A 24,937-nucleotide genomic window follows, 5' to 3' on the forward strand; every position below is an offset into this window, starting at 1 on the left:
TCCTTTGAGAGGGAGTTTGGTAAACCCTTCGTATTGAAGGAAGTGATGCATATTCCAGGATTGAAGAAGAATCTTATCTCTGTGGGCGATGTTAGAAGACAGGGGATATGATGTTGTTTTCAGCGAGGGAAAGGCTTTCCTGCACAGTAAGGCAACTGGAGAAACCCGGAAGATAGGGGTTCGGGTCAAGAACCTGTATGCTCTTGAGGTTCAAGATGCATGCAAAGCCTTGAGTAGCAAGGCAATTGATGGAGACTTGGTGGTTGAGAGGGAGCGTATATTACCTCTCAACATGCAGAGCCAGAAGAAGTCTCAGATGATTGTGGAGGAGCCACGATTGGTGCAGCAGCTTCAAGAGGTTGTGGAGCAGCCACAACAAGGGAAGCTGAGAGGAGATCGAGTAGAGACATCTACTCATGCAGAGACCTCCAGTAGGAGGAATGTTGTGGGGAAAAATGCCTATGCAGGACGATCCTATCCACCTAAGGTGTGACAGTGCCTTAGCAACAAACAGAGACAGCTATTCTAGTATTCTTCCTTTATGAATTAAGAATGAAGAGAGATGGATGGACTAACTGGTGTCTTCCGTTTGTCCCTCGATCTGGTTTCCCTTCTCTTGGAGAGTTCCCAGCTACTTGCCTTCTCGCTCGCCCAGCTTCAACAGGTTTCTGCAATATCAGAAGAGAAGAACACTACACAAGACATAGATTCATATTCATAACTAGTTCAGGATTAGAAGTAAACTAAACATACTAATGCAATCATACATCAAAGATACATCAGTATATATGAGAAACCAAGATAGCTTTATTGATGAATAACAAGGTTCAGGAAGAGATACAACCAAGAAGGCTCCAATCCAGCATCTCCTTCCCAGCAAAATGGAATTCCTATCTTCACCTCCCTTCAAAGCATTAAGCACCCAATGATTCCAGTCTCAAACCAACAACAATTCTTTGCAATAACAAAATTCCATCCTCTAGATCTCATGGAGGAGAGATCCATATATAGATGTTTGGAGAGAGGATGAGTCAGCTTGAGATCTGACTAGTGTCCTCTCCCTCTGTCAGTTCTTGATTCCACTTGGAGGTTCTTGCTTCCACTTGGAGATTTTGGAACCTCTTACTCATCATAGTCGAATTCCCTGAGGCAAGTGTCATTTTGGAAGCTTCCTGGGTTTTGACACCTTGTGGAATGAACTTGCCACATGTCCACTCTCGCTCAGCGCAGGTAGCCAGTGTTGGCTTTGACATTCAGCGCAGGTAGCCAGTGTTGGCTTTGAAATTCAGTGCAGACAGCTAGTGGAGCCACTGAATTGACCCTGAATTGACTTGTTTTTGAGCAGTTTCTGGTGGAGAACTTCTGTGAATTGCTGTGGTTTGTTAGCCTTGTTCCTCTAGGGGTAGGAACAACATGTTTAGGGACTTTGGATCCCTTAGATTATGGACATTTCATGCTCAATGCTGTAAGGCACAAAAATGTCTATAACAGTTGCCCCCTAAAGTATGAGGTCGTTTATCGGGTGAAATGCTTTATCCAGGAGGATCCGAAGTTCATCCAATGCTGGGAGGAGACCTGTAATAAGATACAATACAATACATTATTTTTCATACTGCTTTCATGATCTAGCTGAGGCGGGCATTCCCATGCTCAGCTTTATAAATTCATTTTTCTGTACATAGAGTAGACAATCGTCTGATGGTAGACTGATAATTTTGATGAAATTATCATCCTTTGGATAGGATGATTATCTGCTGCAATGATGTACATGTCAATGTCTTTATCTTTCCTGAATATATATCGCAGCCTGGATGGATGAAACTGGATCTGGGGTCTTCAAACTCGTTCGATCTTCACTCTAAGTACAAGTCGATCCATGTGAGAAATGTTCTGAAGTCGAACATGGAAAGACATCGCTTGATTACCGGTCAATGAGGTAAACTGTTAACAAGCGCGAGAGGAATCACCGATAATGATAATGACCCTCAAGGTACTGCAGTACAATTCACATGGTGTGAATAAAGGACTTGGCGTCGAACACCACGCAAAATCTTTCGGTCGAAGGTCATTGATGTATACCTGTCGCCGGAAGTGAGAAACTTGCCATTGAGGCATGCAAGCTTCAAAGTACTGAAGGGTTTGTTCCTAGATCAACTTCTTGGATAATGAGCTGATGTCGACAAGAAGCGATCCGTCAAAGGAGGGCCTTAATGAATCCCACATCAGTGACACGGAATGGAGCTAATGATTTTGATGGAGGTGAAAACGATCTGTGACATATGATTCAGTGTGGCGGTCATGAAAGGATGAAGGATAATGTATGGCAGTGGATGGGACACGGTTGACTTTTCTGAACGACTTCTCTTAAACATATGGCGACACTAATGCAATGGATCGGTAGCATTACCCCAAATATGGATGGTATGGCGAGACCATGGTGATGTGACCGGTGAATGAAATAACCCAACCCGATTGTGGTATGGAGGAAAAGTGTCATGTTCAAGAGCGACTTGCTACCATCAAAGTTTTCTTTAGTTTCTCCCAATTTTTCCCCAGTCATTGCTGACCAGTACCTCTTTATTTTTGTCAAGCTTGAGGAGGATAACATATGCTTGTTCTATAACCTGCCCTTCGGACAAGCCCATCGCTATGTTTTAACGAGCCTAGCGATAGTGAAACTCGTTCTCGTCTAAAGACAAGTTTGTCGCTATTTAATGATTTTAACGAGTCTAATGACAAAGATAACTCGGTCCTTTTCATTTTTAGAGAGTCTGAAAAGGTACATAAAGTTAACTCCAAAATTCCTTTTTCGTCATCTAATCCTTTAGGTCCGAAAAAGTATAAAACAATACAGAAGGGATGAGTTTTCGATAGTTTTAACGAGCCGAACAAAACAAGCGCTCGATCTTTTTGTGCAATAATCCCTCAGGTCCAAAAAGATTAAAATCTAGAGGAGGGATAGCACTTCCTGTCGCTTTAATGAGCTGGAAGGCCAAAACTCGGCAATCTTTTCATATTTTACGAGTCAGTTGAAAAGAGCTTAAAGAAGACTCGTCTTTTGAGGAACGAGTGATAAACAGGGTTAGCAGCTGATTCCAGGTACAGGTTGGGATTTTCCAATCACGGCAGTGTCACAAGGATGGCTAGGTGAAATCACTCTTCGCAGCTATTCCTCAAAATGGGTAAACAATCAAATGGAGGTGAAAGATCGGCCAAATGAAAAGTGGAGGTGACGGTGCAAACACGACCAAGGCTTTAATGGCTGATAATGTTACATTCACAGTGGTTATTTACCAGGAATTGGTTCATTTTTTATTTTAAAATGAGCTTAAACGCTGGTGGAAACACTTGCTCATTGCTTATGTTTATTTTTTAACGAGCATGAAGTCCGCGTTAAAACTGCTCGGATCTTGCGTTTATTTTTTAACGAGCATGAACTTTGTGCTAAAACTGCTCGATTAACCCAGTCATATGATAAGAATGTCTCATTGAAGATGCTATTTTTTAGGGAGCTTAGATCTTACGTAAGCTTTGCTCCGGATCCTTTCGTTATGCAAGTTCGGAAACGACCAATCCTACGAGTTTAAAGTGTTAGAGGTCCTAAAAATTTAAAAAAATAAATAGCCGCCCCTTGCTAGCACTCCAAAAGGTTCGCATGCCCCCAGGCATAAAGTACGATTTCAAGGTTACCTCTACTTCATTTCCGTCAAAACATTCGTTTCACCGAGAGAGGCCTACCTCTTTCAGGTTACCCAAAGATTGTCTCGTTCGCGGGCACGAATGAAACACTTCTTCGGCGATGTCTACCGAGATAAACAAAGGTGAGCGATGTAGCCCGCCAACTCACATAACTTTGACAAAAGAATCTTATTCTAGAATAACCCTCTTCCTAGACGGACGGGGTACAGACTAGTCATATTCTCCCGCGGAAACCTACTCTATACCCAAAGTTTCTCTGCCGAAGCAGACCAGGACGCATGCCCCCTGGGTTCCAGTCGTATCCTCCCGGATTACTCGCGCTCATTAGGAGGACGGACCGTGGGTTGAGACACTTCTTACGTGAAGAGAGCATTTAGGGATGGTATATGACTATTTGCGATGCGTGATCCGAGAAACGAAAGTTGGTCCACGAGCTTGACCACTCTTCCTTCATGCGGAAAACACATTACTCTAAAGAGTGAGGAGACGATGGCTTCCATGCAATATATATAGTCTCGTCCAAGGAGTAGGTTATAATCCAAGGGTCCTTGAACGACCATCACATTCATTTGAACGTTCTTCCCTTTCAATGTGATAGGCACATTGGGGAGGATCCCTAAAGGTTGACTGGTTCCTTTATCAAAGCCTGATAGATTTCTCATTTCAGGCAAAAGCACTGGCGAACCAAGCGCTTTCCAAGAAATAGAGGAAAGGATACTCACAGATGCCCCCTCATCAATAATAGTGCCAGCCATTACCATTCTGTATATTTGAACGATAATTCTGAATGTTATACTGGCTGGTAACCGGGGTCTGCCTAGTTGGTTCCAGTTGAACGAGAAAACTAGGTTGCTTGGTGGTGGGACCGAATAGACGGCCGGGTATGACCTCGACGAAGTTCCTTCCTGCAATAAAGGAATGGGCAAATTGCCCCCTTGTTCGTCAGAGTCTGTGTTGATGAAGAGAACTTGGACGGTGTCGTCTTTATTCTCCTCTGTGATGGTATCATTCGAAGATAGAGCCTCTGAAGGCGAAACCGGGTCAACTGCCGCCTCAACCTTTTGACTTTTGTTAGGTATGGATTTAGACGGTTCATCTTCAATGATAGGTGCTTCGGCTGACCACCTGAGCGGGCCAGCCGAGTTCTCAACTAGTGAAGGACTTGGCAGGAGTTTTTGATATCCAGGAGGAAGTCGCGCTCGTAAAATCGGGCGATCTTCCAAAACTCTTTTAGCCTCGTCTAAGAAGGGACAACGGTGGATGGCATGATCGCCTTCACACAGTTTGCAGGGAAATCTAGCTTTCCCTCTCTGTCCTAGGGCTTCACTTTCACTAGTCGACGGTGTGCAGTCAACATGGCTATCAGAGGTTGACGCCACCAAATTGTGCAAACGGGGAAACCAGTCCCTTAGTATCCGAGGGATGCAGGGACAGTCTCTGTGGAAGTGGTCTCCCTTGCATATGATGCATGGCGATTTAGGTCTTACCAGTGCTGTGTGTGGATTTTTGTCAGACGACACTTGTTTGCCCCCAGTCGCCTTTGGCTCCTTCTTCTTCTTCTCTTTCTTCTTCTTTTCCTTCTTCTCCTTAGGAACTCGGTCTTTTGTTTTACCAGTTCTGTCAAGCGAAGAGGAAGGAGGAGAGGAAGAATTATATGAAGTAGAAGGCTGGTGAGCAATTCTGGTCTAATCTAACTGTTGACTCGACTATTCAGGAATAGTGGTGTTCTGAACGACATTGGTTGAAAAGAGCCAGACCGGCAGGCCAATTGTCAGTCCTGGAAGCGACAATGTGGCCATATGGGGCGCACCAACATCTCCCCAAGAGGAGAAAGGACTAGGATTTCCACCAAGGGGAATTCCTTGGTTGGTGGGCTCCATCTTTTCAACCTAAAGATCAACGCGGGAATAAAGGGTGATTGTTCCGTTTAAAATAAATTTTTAACGACCCTTTAGACACAACTTGCTTTTTCAATTTTAAAGAGTCGAGAAAAAGCTAAAGATGACTCTAGTCTCCTTCGATGTTTTAACGAGCCCGAAGTGACAAATGCTCGGATGGACTTTTTCCGTTATAGAGTCTGAAAAAGGCCAAAAGGAACTGCTCTGGAGTTCTAGGCAGAGGGTGTGCCAAACCTTTCGCAAAACCGCAGAATACTTTTTAGGGTACGGGTGGTCGATCTTCCCGAATGCTGTGTTCAGTGCATTGTGATCAGTAGGGCGGCCGACACGGCTTCCTAAGGATAAAGGTTATATTCCTATAGGGGTCTCCCAATATATACGCGACGGTACGTGGGAGCACAATCCGTACTAGCACTATCGTCCCTCAGGAGGAATCACCCACCTTCAACTAGATCGACAGTCACCAGGCTTTACGACGTCAGAACACGTCTCTAGCCTAGACCTCTATGTTGTGCGTTATGTTGCAAAGCATTGTTAAGTTCATTCAGTTTATTTTAAGTTGATATTTTTAGAAGTTTGCCTTTCTGGATCACCACGAGATGTATGATACAATTCCTAAATGCAGTCTAAAGATGATAAGCAAGCTTTATATCTTTTCAACTTTGAAAATCCTAGCTACTAAGGGAAAATAAAGACACCATCTTTTCTCAAAGAGTAATCAGCACACTCTAATGCACCTTTCCTAAATCAAACATGAAAACTATCAAAATGCAAATGCACAATGCAGGTGTTTGTTTTCCGCTTTCGTAGTATTGATTCCTACAAAGAAAGCTTTTTGTACAACTTTGAATTTGCTTTTAAATGACAAGTACAAACAAGTTTACTTTTTCGAAATCAGAAAGGGTAGAAGAGAATACAACACTTTACAACTTTCGAAATGAACACTTGTTTCGACACTTAAAAGAGACAAACTCAAACCAATAAGCAAAAGCAAATGTATAATCAACTGTAAACAGCCAATGAACTCTCTCCTAAGATCACAATCAACAGATCTGAATCAAGGGCTACAGGATGATTATTTCACTCATGCAAAGGAAAACTGTAAATGATGCCACAAACACATAAAAACACTCACAGTCTTTTTGTACAAAAGGAGGCGGAATTTAAGCAGAGAAAAGGAGTTATCAGACTGGTACCTATGTTGGTTACAGGCTGCAAAAATCAGAGATCAAAACAGGGCAACACAGAGCAGAGAACCCCAGCTGCACAAGGCCAAACTGGATCAGCGCAACCTCAACACTGGGGTTTTGACATTCAACGCTGGTGGCCTTCACGGGACCTGCGTTGAAATGTAGAATCCCTTCACAGGGGTCGCACTGAAGGAGAAACGAGAGTTTCTCACTGGGTTCTGGGTCACAGTTTGCTGATTAATCAACGGTTTCAGGCCAAATAAAAGCAGCAAGCAAGGTACAATCAAAGGGATGCTTTGAGGGGGTACTAAGATCTATCACAAAGGATCATCAAATCATTTGTGAGTCCATTGTTCATATCATAGACAAATCCAGAGATAGGATCAAAGCAACAACTGTCTACTTTGCAACTGAGAAGAGCAGATGCAGTTCGATTGTTGCTGTTGAGTCTATGAAACAAGCAATGATAGAAACACAAATAAAATAACTAAACAGATCTCCCCAGTGGAGTCGCCAATTTGTTGTGGGGAAAAATTCCTATGCAGGACGATCCTATCCACCTAAGGTGTGACAGTGCCTTAGCAACAAACAGAGACAGCTATTCTAGTATTCTTCCTTTATGAATTAAGAATGAAGAGAGATGGATGGACTAACCAGTGTCTTCCGTTTGTCCCTCGATCCGGTTTCTCTTCTCTTGGAGAGTTCCCAGCTACTTGCCTTCTCGCTCGCCCAGCTTCAATAGGTTTCTGCAAGATCACAAGAGAAGAATACTACACAAGACATAGATTCATATTCATAACTAGTTCAGGATTAGAAGTAAACTAAACATACTAATGCAATCATACATCAAAGATACATCAGTATATAGGAGAAACCAAGGTAGCTTTATTGATGAATAACAAGGTTCAGGAAGAGATACAACCAAGAAGGCTCCAATCCAGCATCTCCTTCCCAGCAAAATGGAATTCCTATCTTCACCTCCCTTCAAAGCATTAAGCACCCAATGATTCCAGTCTCAAACCAACAGCAATTCTTTGCAATAACAAAATTCCAGCCTCTAGATCTCATGGAGGAGAGATCCATATATAGATGTTTGGAGAGAGGATGAGTCAGCTTGAGATCTGACTAGTGTCCTCTCCCTCTGTCAGTTCTTGATTCCACTTGGAGGTTCTTGCTTCCACTTGGAGATTTTGGAACCTCTTACTCATCATAGTCGAATTCCCTGAGGCAAGTGTCATTTTGGAAGCTTCCTGGGTTTTGACACCTTGTGGAATGAACTTGCCACATGTCCACTCTCGCTCAGCGCAGGTAGCCAATGTTGGCTTTGACATTCAGCGCAGGTAGCCAGTGTTGGCTTTGACATTCAGCGCAGACAGCTAGTGGAGCCACTGAATTGACCCTGAATTGACTTGTTTTTGAGCAGTTTCTGGTGGAGAACTTCTGTGAATTGCTGTGGTTTGTTAGCCTTGTTCCTATAGGGGTAGGAACAACATGTTTAGGGACTTTGGATCCCTTAGATTATGGACATTTCATGCTCAATGCTGTAAGGCACAAAAATGTCTATAACAAGGAAACTTCGAGCCAGGTGGGCTGAGGGATCACATGCAGCCATACCTCCAGGAAGGAGGTGGGGCGATATAGAGTGATCGTCCCAAGGAGGAGGGGCAGGATCCTTGAGGTACCCAACCTCTTGGATGAGACCTTGCTACAGGAGCCCCGATGTGGAGTAGTAGGAACTGACTGATTGGGTAGAGATAGATGTGGATGGAGCGGTAGAGAGAGCGACAGTGTAGGGAATCCCAGGACAACGCATAGCTAGCAGGCTACAGCAAATCGAGGCATAAGTGTTTTGCACACTGCTAGCTAGCATAGAGAAGTGTGCAATGGTGCAAGATGCATGGAGATGTTGCAGTAGCATAGATGTCAGAGAGGGAGCACTTGTCAGCAGCAGGTAGAGCTTTAGCATCAAAGTATGTTCTTAGCCCAATAGAGTGGTCAGTTGGGAGTGTTTTTGTTCCAAGCGTTGTTGGAGCAAGTGGACCGGGCAAATGTGTTGCATGCATAAAATTCTAGAGTTGCAGGATAGGGGTTGCAGATAATCCATATCTTGTTGAGAGGGAGTGTTGAAAATGCAACAAGATGATGGAGCTTAGTGAAAAGAAGTCGCTTTCACTAAGTGGGCCCGCAGGCTATTTTTGGCGCAAAGTCTATTTTTAGACATATGGATCATGGTCTATGAGTTGCAGGATGTTATTTGTGGATGATTGGTCATGTTGGTAAAATATATGGACTTCTATTTTTAGACATATGGGCAGGTTTCTATTTTTAGACTGCTAGGCTAAAAATAGAACAGTCGAATATTATTAGCTCATAATAATATTTGGACTATAAACATTATCTTATCCTCTTGGAGTACTTCAGTTTGAGCTACAGATGTGGCACATGCAGTTGTCAGAAGGAAATATGCTTTTCCTATGGGTTACTTGAGCTATTGCATGCAGGACTTTAGTTAGAAGTCATGTGGTTGAGTTTCGGTGGAGTTGATTGTGGAGTTGTGTTCAGTTTGACTTGGTTGAACTAGTTGTATTTTAGTCTCACTAAAGAATACACTAGTGATGAGTTGTGTGAATTAATTATTAATTAATTCACTAATTATTAACTCATAAAGCAACTAAAGAATACATTAGTTAACTCAGTGCATGGACAGTTCAGTGGAGACAGGTGTTAGAGGTTGAGATTGCTATCAGTTGTGACTATAGTTGTGCATGGAATCTTGCACAATCAATGGATTGAGTAATTCCAATAAGAATTGCGTGGTTCAGCCAAGGAAATACGTGTTTGGTTTAGCCATTCATCATTATTCTCATGCAGGATTGTGTAGTGGAGGCAGTCAAGCAGCGGAGGAGATTTGAACCTGTGATTGATTCAAATCTGAGCTAGTTTGTGTGTAACAGGTGGAGATAGTACTAAGTACTTGTGAGAAGTATTATACTATGTATTGTTACATGTTCTCAATCATTATAATATACAGATAGTGAGGGGTTTTCAGCTATATGCTTTCCCCGGATTACTTACTGTGTTAATGTGCGCATGCGATTGATGTTTCATTGTTTTTAATGCTGCTAAATTAATGATCAACATAGAGGAGGTTATGTATTATGCATGTATTCCGCAATAGTGTATAATCAGGATAATCTCTGTGAATAAGTGTCATATTATTCAAAATTTCTACATCCCCTACCCTCTATTTTCATCTTTGTAGATTGTTAATCCACCTGTTGTTGCTGCTCCTTTGAACATACCGAGTACCACAAATCTTACTTTAAATTCACCTCCCCCACCTCGAGTCATGGATGCTCAGTATGCACCCCTTGTTTTACCTCAGAATCTTGGTGCTATTCCCACTGATTACCAAAGTAAAATACCTCTTTTTGATGCCACTCAAAACATTACAGCTTAGCAACATGTTGATAGAATGAATGACTTCTTTGACCTTCATGAGGTAGAGATAGAATATGTGACTATGAGATTGTTTGTCCAAAGCTTTGGAGGTGAAGTTCGAAAGCAGTTCAGAGCTTTACCCACAGCCTCTATCACCACTTTTCTAGTCCTACATAGGAAATTCCTGGATCGGTGGGAGGTAAAGAAGAATCCACTCCAAATTTTGTCTGAGTATGAAAATATCAAAAGGAATGCTAGTGAAAGTGTGCAAGATTATTGTGTGAGGTTTAATGCAATATATAATGCTATTCCAGCCAACATTAAACCACTAGCGGGGTTAGCTTTACTCAAGTTTCCAGACGATTTTGATGCTGATATGGCATATCAGTTACGGGAATGTGATCCCACCACAATTGAAGACATGCAAAAGAATGTTGTAAGTGTAGAATCAAATATGCTGGCCAAAAGAGAAAGAATGAGATCTCAAAAGAGAGTGACCATAAAGGAGGAAGCATCTACCTCAGATGTCAAGATGGATACTTTGATCCGAACAGTGGAGAAGATGGTTGACCAGTTGACCATCACAGATAGACCTGAACCACCAATCAGGAATCCAAATTTTAGAGGACAATAGTAGCCCCAATTCTAGATCAAGCAGAGGGAACAAAAGGCACTAGACCAACCAGCACAACAACAGCAGATCAGAACTCCTTTGCAACAGAATTATGTTCAGGGAATGGAAGGAGAAGATAATGATGATGATCAGGTAATAGAAACAAACCATTTTTTCACTACCGATGGTATGCCCATTTTTCTGAAAGAAGACAAAGAATATGCAGAGGTTCCAAAAATTCAAAAGGATGAAGATTACATATTAGAAAACGATGCAGTTTTGGAGGCTGAGTCTGATAATTATCAGTGAGGTTATATGAATGCTCTAATAGCATAGCAGAGGCAGTATTCTTTGAGGAGTAGAGATGTACCAATCAATCCCATTCAGAAAAGAAGAGATCTGCAATAAAAAAATGACTCCTCAAACATTCAAAAGAAAGGGAAAGAGCCTGCTGATCCGAGTTCCCACAAAGTACCATCAGCAAATAACATTGCAAATGAGAAGAATAATCAACAAAATGCAGTGAAAGAGAAGGTAGAGAAGAAGGACCTTACTGTCAAAGAGGTAGAAAAAGTTTCATCCTTTAATTTAGAAAGTGAAATTGCTAAATTGAAAGTCTCCATCCCTTTGACTGAGCTGGTTAAGAATAGAAATTATAAACACCATGTATCTAGAATTTTGCAAATAGACCCATTGTCAAACATGGTAATGTTGAAGATGATCATCCTAAACTCATTTTTGGCCCAGCCATAGAAGGTCAGTCTAAAGATAGTGAAGTTCCTCCGTTTTATCTGAGTCTTAGATTGCATGAATACATTCTCCATAATGTCGTGTTTGATTCTACAGATTCTCATAATTTGATGCCTAAAGCCATTATGGAGAAGTTGGGCCTGGATATTACCCAGAAATACCATGATTTGTACTCCTTTGACTCCGTTAGAGTTCATTGCATTGGTCTTATCAAAGATTTGGTAGTGTCTTTAGATCAAATCCTAGCCAAAAATGTTTTGATGGATGTGGTTGTTGCTGATATTCCACTGCGATTTGGTATGCTCTTGTCTAGATCGTGGGGTGCTAAACTCAAGGGCACTTTACAACTTGACTTCTCTTATGCTACCATTCCCATTTTTGGTCAATTGAGAAAGTTATACCGGGAGAAGAAAATGAAATACATGATTACCAACAAAGAGAAGCCACTAAATCATCCAATAAATGTTGTACATACTGATTTAGAATCATTTGTTTTGTACTCTGATAGTGGATTGAATGATGTAAATATTCAGATTGTAGAAGTAGATGATGTACCAGAAATATCAGAGGATTTTAGGGCAGTCCTTAATAAGTAAAACGAGAAAGTAGCAAGTTATTCTAAGCAGCAAAAGGTCAGTGAAGAGAAGAAAAATGAAGTAATTAGTCAAGGTAAGGAAGGGAAGGGAACAGAATTTCAGCATCTAGAAGATGAAGCCAGCCTTTGGAGCATGGGCTTTGATGGTGTTGTGGGTAAGGACAATGCTGGTATAGGAATTTGGATTCGCAACCCTGCTTTCCAGCCTACCAAAGTGCCAATTAATGTTAGAGTATGTTCTTACAAGTTGGATTTTGATTGCTTTAACAATGAAGCGGAGTATGAGGCTTTGATTGCAGGTCTTAAAATTTTGAAGAAATTGGATGAAAAAAGGATTTCTATCTACGGTGATTCAGAGTTGGTGATCAAACAGTTAAAGGGAGAGTATAAAGCAAAACATCCGTTGATGAGAGCCTACAGAAATGTAGTCCTAGATATTATGAGAATGTTTCCTGAATATACCTTGACAACAGTACCCCAAACTCAAAACATTATTGCAGATTCCCCGCCATCGCTGCAAGCAATTTGAAGATCCCAATGAACTCCAAAAACACGTTTGAAATTCATGTCAAACACTGGCCTGCTATTCTAGATAATTAAGGATGATAATGAAATCAATGCCTTTTTGCAGAATGAAGGAAAAATCAAGAATGCTTCCATTGATGATGATTGTGATACTGATGAACAAGAGATTGAGGTGAATTAGATGGAGGTATTATAGCTGAAGGATAACATTATTCCTAGAGGTCTCATACCTTTAGAGGAGCTCTTTGATCAGGATGATGTGGCGAGAAAAGCTACCTTGGTTCCTACAGACAAAGGAGTTGAAGATGTCAATCTCGGAACAGCTGACAAGCCCAAGCTTGTAAAGTTATCAAAAGCATTATCTCCCGAGGTAAAGGCCCAGTATGTTAGATTACTTTCTGAATTTTTTGATGTGTTTGCGTGGGATTATTCAGATTTGAAGGTATATGACAAGGATATAATTCAGCATACTATTCCTATCAAGCCGGATCAAAATACTTTCAGATAGAAGTTGAGAAGGATCAATCCAAAGTTTTTGCCATCCATCGAGAAAGAGGTAAACAAATTGTTCAAAGTTGGCATCATTGTTCCAATCAGACTTTCTGATTGGATTTTGAATTTGGTCCTGGTACGAAAGAAGACTAGAGAAATAAGTTTGTGCATAGATTTCTGGAACCTCAACAAAGTATCCTTAAAGGATAACTATCCACTTCCAAAGATGGACCATATTCTACAAAGAGTAGTTGGAGCATCACGGGTGTCACTACTGGATGGTTACTCAGAATATAATCAGATCTTGGTGCATGAAAAAGACCAAGAGAAAACTGCCTTCACAACACCTTGGGGAACTTTTCAGTATGCCAAAATTCCATTGGGAATGAAAAATGCTGGAGCCACTTTTCAGCGAGCGATGGACATCGCTTTTGCTAATGAGAAGGATGTTTTGTTAGTAGTTTATTTAGATGATTTGATGGTATTTTCTGGTTCTGATGATGAAAAATTGCACCACTTAAGGATTGTCTTTCAGAGATGTAGAAAGTTTGGGATTTCTCTCAACCCCAAGAAGAGTGTTTTTGCCATGGACGAGGGTAAACTCCTTGGTCATATCATTTCTAAAGACGGTATCCACATTGATCCTTCAAGGGTGGAGGCAATTCAGCATATAGACTTTCCGTGCAACAAAAAGGAGATTCAGGATTTCAATGGTAAGATGAATTTCTTACGCAGATTTATACCCAATTTGGCAGAACATTTACGTGAAATGACTAATATGTTGAAAAAGGATAGCACTGTGACATGGACCGAGGATGCCATGAAGTCATTCAATTTGGTAAAGTTTTCTTTGACCACAGCCCCAGTCTTGATTAGTCTTGATTACACTCAAGATTTCATTATATTTTCATTTGCATCCAAGCATACCATGGTTGTAGTATTGATGCAAAATAAAGATCAGATTGAGCAACCCATTGCTTTTTTCAATAGGAATATTCGATATGCTGCCTTGCGGTATAATATCATTGAAAAACAAGTGTTGGCTCTCATAAAAGCATTGAAGGATTTTAGAGTGTACATTCTGCATACACATACCATAGCATATGTTCCTAATGCAGCAATAAAGAATGTTCTGATGCAAATTGATCCAGAGGGAAGAAGAGGTAAGTGGATAGCAGCAATGTTGGAATATGATCTGGAGATTAAACCCACAAAACTGATCAAGGGACAAGGTTTGGCAAAATTGATGGCGGAATCAAATCTGCATGCTCTGGACATAAATCTCATTGCAGCAATGTCAGAGGATGAGGATGATGGCTCGCTCATTCAAGTCTCAGAAATGTTTCTCCAATCACCGTGGTATTCTGATATAGTTTATGTTCTTCAACATCTTTTGCCACCTCCTGGAATGTCAAGAAGCAAAGGTAGATCACTAAAACTCAAATCAGCGAAATTCTGCATTTTAAACAGTGCTCTTTATTGGAAAGATCCGAGAGGGGTTCTTCTTAATTGTTTGGTTGAAGACGAAGCTCAGCAGGTGATGCACGATTTTCATAAAGGTGATTGTGGCGGTCATTTGTTTTGGAAAACAATAGCTAACAAAGTGTTGAGAGTAGGATATTATTGGCCGACTTTATTTTCAGATTTGTATAAAACAGTCATGAGCTGCCATGAATGCCAAGTTTTTCAAGGAAAAAGGAAGTTGCTTCCTCTTCCTTTGAAACCAGTTGAAGTAAATGCACCTTTCCAACAGTGGGGACTTGATTTCATAGGGGAAATCCATCCTATATCATTAGCACAACACCGATGGATCTTGACAGCTACCGATTACTTCACCAAGTGGATTGAAGCCATTCCGACAAGGCAGGCCATGGATACGGTAATTATCCAATTTTTAGAATCTAATATCCTATCTTGTTTTGGTTGCCCTCACAAGATTATAACAGATAATGCAGTGACATTTAAGTCCAAAAAGATGGTGGAGTTCTGCAACAAGTACAATATTACATTGGGTCATTCCACAGCATGCTACCCACAGGGCAATGGATTAGATGAATCGTCAAATAAGTCTTTGGTGAACATCATTAAGAAAATGTTAGAGAAAAATAAGAAGAATTGGCATCGAAAGTTTGTTAATGCATTGTGGGGCGATAGAGTGAGAAACAAGAAATCCATAGGTATGTCACCTTTTGAGTTGGTTTATAGTATTGATACAATATTTCCTACATCACTTGCGGTCCTAGTCATGAGATTACTACAGGAAGCTGGCAGTGAGGAGGATGATATTCAGTGTAGGATTAACCAAATGATCCACCTTTAGTAAACAAGGGAAGAAGTTTCTCAAAATAATTTCCGGTAGCAAGAAAAGATAAAGAAGATCTATGACCGCAAAACCAAAGAAGAAAAGTTTTAGTTGGAGGATGTAGTGCTGCAGTGAGATGCACGAAATGAGGAAAAAGGAAAGCATGGTAAGTTCGAAAATCTATGGAAAGGACCATACAAAATCTCAACCTATCAAGGATAGAATGCCTTTTTTTTGAAGGAAATGGATGGTCAGGATTGTTCAGGAGGGCCAGTGAATGGTAGGTTCTTGAAGCATTATTACTTTTGAGGTGGTTTCCTGAAGTTACTACACCTTCATTTTATATACCAATTGGATTTTCCTTGCAAGTTTTCAAGTACACTGTCATTTGAGCTTGGGGCCCAAAGTGAAGGCTATAAAGTTTAAATGATTAGTGTCAAGTTTGGTTGAGTTGGTTTATAGTCAAGTTTTGGGTCAGTTTGGTTGAGAGTCAGTGTTCAGTTGTATTGAGTCATTTTTCACTTTTTTGGTTTTGACCGTATTGCCCAATGGATGAGGCACTTGGTCTACGGTGTTCTTGACACCTCCAAGGAGCTGCCATCCCCAATAAGGCCAATGTTAGTGTCAGTATTTGCATACTTCCATCAGGGATCAAAATTCACTCTTTCCATTTTCATTTTAGGAGTCCCATACTGAAAATTTTGCATCATTCCATTAGGTCATGATATAATGATCCACTGATGGTTGTTTTCTCTTCAGCAAATCTAAATTCTTCCCTCATAGACTATACTTGCTGATCCTTCTTCAAATTGTCTTCAGTTATGGTTTCATAATCAATCTGCAGTCCATTTCATTAGGTCATAGGGCATGATTTCATTAGGTCTTAGGGTTTCATCACCAAGGTCAAGAACCTAATTTTAAAATGTAAATAAAGGTCAGCAAGGGTATGAGGATGATCAATAAATCAAGCATGATGGCTTATAAGTCATAGCTACTGAAAATTATTATCTTTTAACCTAATGTAATTTTCACCTCAAAACCATGTTTTTGAGGTGAAAACAGAGTATTTAAGTTTATTTGTATTTCATATGTAATTTTAAGTCACTATATGTACTAATTGATTTTAACTGCACCAGAGCATCTCTCCTTGCTGCAAGACAAAGAAACATTGAAAAATTCAAGTCAAATTGAGGATTTATCTACCTGAAAAGATACAAGAAGAAAAGGCATTAAAATAAAGTTTTGAAAAAGAACAAGGAACATTAGAAAAGTGGGTTTTTTCAAGTGAAAAATCAAAATCTTCTCCTATATAAGCCCTCACATTTCATTTTCAAAGATCATTATTCTTATTTAGCAAACAAGAAATCAAAAAGTGAGAAGAAGAGGCAAGCTTGAGGGAGTTTTGGGCATTGGAAGCCTGACGTTGCGCGTTGGCAGAGTGGCGCTGCGCGTTGAAGACTTGGCGTTGTGCATAGAGGCTGGCGTTGCGCATCTGGAAAATTTCCGCAGTGTATTTTTACACTAGTACTGTGCATTGAGGGTGGCGTTGCGCGTCTGTGGGGTGGCACTGCGCGTTGAGTAGAACTGCTAGAAACCCTCCCATTTCTCAAGAAAACTTCCTCTCATCTCTCAATTGACCCTTTCATCCCTCTAACAAGTAAGTATACTCCTTATAATTTGTCATTACATTCGCAAATGCAAGGCTTAAAGTAATTTACCATGATAAAAATCAAACCCTAGTTTCACTCCATATTATCCTAAAAACCCTAAACCCCTCTGTTTGTCCCCATCACCTATCATTAAAACTTAAATATCTTCCCTACATCACTACATTTCCCCTCCATACATATCCCCTCATCCTAAAACCCCTCTCCCTCACTCTCATAATTCACATCTTACCCTTCATTTTATAGTCTACCCTAACACATCCCTTCACTCCTAAAACACTCCTATTCATTCCCCTTATCCCTTTTCTAGGAGTGTACAACCTTAGACCTTGCAAACAATGACAAAGAAGACCGGGACTATGAGGAGGAGAATACAGACAGTGAGACCTTAACAGAGAGAGCTAGACAGCAGAGAAAACCTCATAAGTGAGGCAAGATTATCAGAGAAGATCCATCAAACCTTAGGGATTTTCAGGCTTCTCAGTTGGCTGTTTCATGTTTCAGATATCTTGGTTGCTATGGGTTTTGTGAAAAAGTAGAAAGAGTTCAATACCACCCAGAGCTCACCAGACTCTTTGTAGCTCATCTTCAGAACAACAAAGTCACTCTTGCTGGGGTGACATTCACGGTCTCACCTTCCATTATTTCAAATGCAACTAGGATTCCTAATGTTGGTGAGAAGTGTTACAAGGCCCAGGACCTAGATGAACACTATTATGAGCCTTATATCAAACCCCGATACAGAAACGAGGTAAAGAGACTGTTTCCTTTTAGATTTCTTGAAAACAAGTATGTCCCCATGATGAAAATCATCATGAAATATCTCACTTGTGAGGGCAGATTCTCCAAGCTATACACATACCACATCAGGCTCCTCATGCATTTTACCAGGGTGAGGATGTTGAACCTCCCTTATTTCTTGTTTAGGAACATTGAGAAGATGGCTCATTTTGTGTAGAAGAAGCCATACCCTCAGTAGATGAGTAGTCTTTATCATTACTCTCTGATCAAGATTATTCTTCTCCATCATCTTAGTCTCCTTAACATCCCTTGGGAGACCTTTATTTCTCATGAGATCTTCAGGGGTCCTCAAATTCCTTCACCAGTGTCTCAAAAAGTAGGAGGACCTTCTAGCCAAGTGAAAACAGATGAGGAGGCCAAGGAGATAAGAACTACTGAGGTGCCTGTTTACATGACATATCAGAGAGGCACTAGGAGATTATTTGCAGTAGATAGGCAAGTGTTTTCTCCACGAGATGTGGAAGGGGCCTATCCTTCTTCATCAACTCATAGGCAAATGCTAGCTCCACAGGATGTGGAAGGGGCTTTGCCTTCTTCATCGACACAATAGGTACAGGTATAGTAGCAACATAAAGGAAAGGAAAAGATGCCAGAGTAGAGTCTTGATGATGAGGAGGAAAGGGACTTTGACTTGACTGAGCATGATGAGCCGAAGCAGTGTTATACTCGTCATGGGGTTGAAATCATTGACTTAGAGGCTCAGGACGAAGAAACCATCAAAGACATCATCATACAAGAAAGGGAAGCTCAAGTGAAAGCTTTGGCGAAAAATTTGGAGAGGGCTAAATATGTCATCACATACTTGGAGCAAGAAAACAAATAGTTGAGTGACAAACAAGTCCTCATGGAGTTAGAAATGCTCAAGGCAAAAAGGCAAAGTGGCAAAGAGACACAATTCACATTGACTCCTATTGAGAAGGAGATTGAAAATGATAGGGAGAATTGGCTTGAGAGAGTCAACCTACACTTTGAGAAGTTGTTATGGAAGGCTAACAGAGGCAACAAGATGATCAGATGCATGGCCTATCATTACAAGACCTACAACAAGATTTGCACCATGAGGGTCAAGAAAATGAAAGCTACGCTAAGGCAGGCCTTGAAAGGAAAGAAAGAGGAAGATAGACTTATAATTATGACTGAAGACTCCTTGGCTCATCAAATCACATGATGGTGGTGCTTCATACCAATTTTGGACAAGTTTGGAGAAATTTTGGTCATTTGCAAATTTTGAAATTGCACACACAGGAAAACTACCTAGAAGCGTAGCGCCACCAGCGCTGTGCATTTCCTAGGGGCATCCAATGAGGAAATGGATTTCATTTTTGGATTTAGAGCAGTGAGGACATGCACCCTAGCAAGTTTCAAAGTTTTTGGGGTAGAACTGGTCCACCAAAAGGTCCAAAAACACCCTAAAAATGACCTTTCTGCCACTTTTTGGACACACATAAGCAGCCTTGGGAGAATCAAGTTTTGAGGAGTGAAATGAGCTCCAAATGCAAAACTGATAGGTGTTCTAGAAAGTAGACTTGAAGGCCTTTCCAATGAGCTATCATGGGCTCAATTTTGATGCGGGGAAGGTCTCCAAAAGGGACTTTAAAGTTGCACTGTGCTTTTGCCCAGTGGCGCTGCGCTTTTCACAGTTTTTGCTCAGGGTTGCTATTTTTCCAGTTTTTTACTGTAATCATGGATTCTCCCTCAGGGTGGATGATTTACCATTGTAAATGATGACTTGGCATGTAATTATGATATATAAATAGTAATAGAGGGTAGATTCATCGCTTTAGGAGTTAGTTTGAGCTCAAATGAATCAGTTTTTCACTTTTAGAGGCAAGTTGTTGAGATGCCTATATTCCTGTTTTCTTGTTTAGTGTTGGTTAGATTAGCTCCTCATCTTGGGGATTTGATCCCTGAGGGTGGGTGGAGGTTGAAACAATACCTATATCTTCTTCTTCTTCCTCATTGTAATGGGTTAGACTCAGTTGGATGCTCAGACCTTGATTGTACACCTTTGTAAGGAGTTGGTAGGAGATTAATAAGAATTACAACTATTTTTATGGGATCCCTGTGGTATGGAGTTCTAGTACAGTTTCTTCTTCTGTGATCATATGTTAAAATGTTTTGTATGTTTCATTAATCATTCCATTGCTTCTTAGCGAATTTTTTCAAGTTCTTAGGCATAATCCATCATAACACTGCTCTGCTTTTGGTAAATATTCACATTTATATGTTTTCTACTATTTAAAAAGGACCCATGATTGTCACATGCCCTTCTTAGCTTCTCACCGGTCTTAAACATCTCACCTCATCAAGCCCAAAAGTGCTAAAGCCTATGCCTACCTTGCCCCGTAGAACACCCTCCATTTCTGACCTAATTTTCCAAACCTAAACTGCCCAGCTCCGCCTGATCCAGCAAAACCTCTACAAAATCCAATCAAAAATTTTGAGCTACTATACCTAGCCTAAAATCCTTTACCTGATCCAATCATCTTGATTGAGATCCTTACGGAGAGAGCCATATCCCGACCTAGTAGGGCTAGCTACTTGGCTAAGCTTAGTTTGTGGTTACCCTTGGCATTGCCTCCCTTCAGCCTAAGGTCAATCTAGGTGATAACAGGAAGGATATTTTTCGGTTCATGACTTTTCCAATCGGGAAAGATTACTTTTTCACTCCTCAAAGTTGTCCCCCATGTCAAGTATTGGTGGGAAACCTACTGTGTACCAAAGGATGAGAGAGAACCCTCACTTTTTGCATCCGTCTGCACCCACTTAGAATTCTTTCTGAGACACCATCAAGGAATAATATTACCTATTAGGAGATATGAAGATAAATATATAAAGTGGACCACACTGCGGAAGGGAAGGGACCAAGATTTTCTGTAGTTCAAAAATAATTTTCATACCCTTTTTCACGAAGTTGGGTATTAATGATTCTAATTGAAATTTGGTACTCAAGTACCGTGGCTGTGTACAAAAGTACATCCAAGATGAGATGGAGTTCTTGGACATCTCCTTGCTTGGAATTGCCTATTGATACACTTTCAAGATCGAACATAAATTTAAACAGAAGAAGTAAGATTTTAGATCTGTGAATTTGAAGCAAAGTAAAAGTGCCCCCAAACCATAGAATAAAGGAAAAAAATAAGGCGGGGCAACCTAGGACAACCTGCCAAAGCCGCAAGGAAAGAAAAACACCACGAATACAAAGAAGGACATAGGGAAATGGCGTGAGTTCCATAAGAGCCCCACTCGCAACACAAGTGTGTGTCGATCCAAGAAGTCATTCATGGCCGATCTTAAGGCTTTTGAATTAGATGCATGTTTCAACTCTGAGTCGAAAACCAAAAATAGGAATGACAAAGGGAAGTAGATTATTGGTGTAGATCCCACTGCCACTGTTGCCACCACCAAGATCTAGAAGATTGAGCCTAAGGATCTAGAGGAGGGGGAACGAATTTTCCACTCATAGATGTTGGTGAAGGGTTCTCCACTGTATTTCATTATTGACAGTGAAAGCCAAAATAACCTCATTTTATCAGAGTTTGTGAAGCAGTTGATCCTACTGACCACAGAACACCCATAGCCATACACCATCAGGTGGCTTCACCAAGGACGATATCTCTACATCAACTAGCAGTGTCACCTTCCCTATAGCATCAAGCCCTTCACATATGAGGTATTATGTGATGTATTATTAGGCCAACCATACTTGTGGAAGCATCATGTTTTGTATGAGTCTATGCCTTGCAATGTATTATTTATTTGGGAAATAAGTTACATAAGATACCATAGGTAGCACCTCATACCACCATCTCTTTGGTCTTTGAGAAGCAATGTAGTAAGATCATTTCCGATACTGCGAAATTTTTCTTCCTTATGATTTTCCCTCAAGGCAAGAAGAATATTGTGGCCACATCCATAGCCTCCACACAAGGCTCCTCCGCACGACAATAACACATGGAGAAGGTCATGGAAGAGTACATGGAAATATTCACCTCAACCACAGGGGTACCCCTACACTGTCAGGTCAAGCACTCCATCGATATGACCCCGAGTGTGCTGCTACCCAACAGACTGATGTATTGATGCTCTGTTATGGAGAATGATAAAATTAAGAGGCAGATTCAGGAGTTGTTGTAGAAAGGGTACATCAGGCCAATGCCATCACCTGGTGGGAGCCCAATCGTGTTGGTACAGAAGAAAGACAACACCTGGAGACTTTATATTGAGTATCAGGCGTTGAATAAGATCACTGTCAAGAATAGGTATCTAAGCCCACATATTGATGACCTTATGGACCAGCTCAAGGGGGCCAAATATTTTAGTTGGATTGAATTTAAGTCCAGTTATCACCAAGTACCAATTGAACCCTCTGATGTGTGGAAGATTTCTTTCAAATCCAAGGAGGGCCTGTTTGAATGGATAGTCATGCCTTTCGAGTTGACAAATTACCCCACAACCTTCATGTGGCTCATGGAAAAAATATTTCAGCCCTTCACCAAACTGTTCATCGTAGTGCACCTGGATGACATCCTGATCTTCAGCCAAAGTTGGGAAGAGAGCATACATGATATCTGACAGGACCTCCAAACCCCACGACAACACAATTTGTGTGCCAATTTGGAGAAATGCACTTTTGGTATGACCCAAATTCAATATCTGGGGTACATCATTAATGAGTGGGGTGTGCATGTGGACTTAACCAAGATACAAGTTATTCAATATTGACCAACCCCAACCACTCTAACATAGCTCCGCACCTTTATGGGTCTTTCCAATTTCTATCAAAGGTTCATGTTGGGATCCTTTCATCTCACTTGGCCTTTGAGTAAAGCCACCAAGGGTGGAGTGAAACCCAGGTTCTTTGGATTGAATCCCAACAAAAGGTGTTTGTTGAGTTGAATCATCGCATCTAATCTACACAATTTTTCACTTTACAAGACCTGCAATAAAAGTTTGAAATTGAGATAGATAACTCCAAATATGCTATTGGTGTAGTTCTTACCTATTAGGGGCATCATGCGGAATATCACAGTGAGACACTTTCAGATATAGTATGAAATTATCCCACTTATGAAAAAGAGATGTATTCTATTGTGCAAGCCTATTGACAATGGAAGCATTACATTCTGGTGAAGGAAATGGTCATTCACATAGACCACCAACCCCTATAGTTCATATAGACATAAGGGGAGTTACAGAATGATCTCCATCAGAAATGGTCCAAATATCTGTAACAATTCCATTTGAGCATCAAGTACAAGAAGGGTGGCACCAATAATTTTGCAGACTGTCACAGTCAACCACTGGTTATGGCACTGACCACTATGCTCGACTCTTGTGGACATGATACTTCAAGGTGGTTGCATCTTTACAAGAGTGATCCAGAATTCGACAACACATACCTGATTGTCCTGGAAGGCAAGAAAGTTCTATATTTTCACCTTCAAGGCACACTATTATGCCACCTGGGACACCTTGATTCTGTAAGTGAGCATGCCAAGATGATTTTGGAGGCATACTACAGTCAGGTTTCTAGACATTTCAAAGTAGAGAAAACAATGACATTGTTGCAAGAGTAATTTTATTGGTCGAACTTTCAACATGATGTTGGGAAGTACATTAGATCCTGCAGTGCTTGTGCCATTTCCAAACCAAAAGTCAAGAAGCAAGTGCTACATACTCCCTGTCTACTCCTAGTTGGCCTTGGGAAGCTATCTCCATGGATTACATGTCGGGCCTTCCTTCTACTAACCATGGAAAAGACTATATGTTCATGGTCATCGACAAATTCTATAATTTGACCATTTTGGCATACTGCAAGAAGAGTATCACAGTAGAAGCCACTGCTAAACTTTTAATTGAATGAGTGTGGGTACATTTTGGGATCCCACAACCCATTATCTCATATCAGGATAGTAGCTTCCTGAGTACATTTTGGTCAATCCTCTGGTTGATGTTGAACACCAAGCTCACTAAGTGCATGAATTTCTACCCCCAAACTAATGGCCAAATAGAGGTCATCAATAGGATGATCATGCACCTTTTTCACATGTACAACTCGAAGCATCGATACACATGGGATGAAATCCTCCCTATGTCCAACATAACTATAACAAAGCTCTCCATAGCTCAACTGGAATAGTCCCTTTCAGGTGGGGTTTGGATTCCAGCCACTATGTCTAATTGATGTCGCCATACCATTCGTAGCTACTCACACATATTCGGCTCATGTATAGTCCAAAGCTGACTGGGCTAATAGCTTCATTGAGCACATTCAGCACATCCACCAGTAGGTCCATGACATATTGGACAAAGCCAATGCTAAGTACAAGTAGAATCATGATCAACATCGAGTGCCACACAAGTTCCAAGTGGCTGACAAAGTTTGGTTACCTTTGCAGAAGGAGTGCCTCACTAGGCCCCATTGCAAGCATCACCCACTCTAATATGGGTCATACACCATCACCAATGTTGGGGTGTAGGTTTTAACTCCGTACAGAAATTACCTGCATACGAATTCTAAAACATAGAAAATAAACAATGCGAGAGCATAACACATAAAACACATATACACAGATATTTTCCCCTGGATTCCAAAACTGGGACTACCAACTTGATTTTTCATTATATTTCTTTCAATATTACAATACATATTTATACATGCTGAAGCATCCAATACCATGGAACGAAAAATCATCGCGTCCAAAACCATGTGTGAAAACCATGCACAAAACCATAGGTAGGTCCACCCAACCTAATATAGGGTCCATTTTTTTTCCCTGGGGCGTTGCCACAGACCCTATAGAGGGGGGCTACCCGCCCCCCTTGTGACCCCCCTGCTGCGCAGTCGGCACAATGAAGGGGGTAATCCGCCCCCCCTCTAACCCCCCGGTTAACTAGGGTAGCTACTCGTCGAAAGAATATAACACAACCCAACATTCTCCCACTTATTATTGTGTTTCCA

This window comes from Pinus tabuliformis, chromosome 2_2 (assembly GCF_031772625.1).
Source record: "Pinus tabuliformis cultivar Carrire ecotype Pingquan chromosome 2_2, CPIR1, whole genome shotgun sequence".
In the NCBI taxonomy this organism is placed as follows: Eukaryota; Viridiplantae; Streptophyta; class Pinopsida; order Pinales; family Pinaceae; genus Pinus; species Pinus tabuliformis.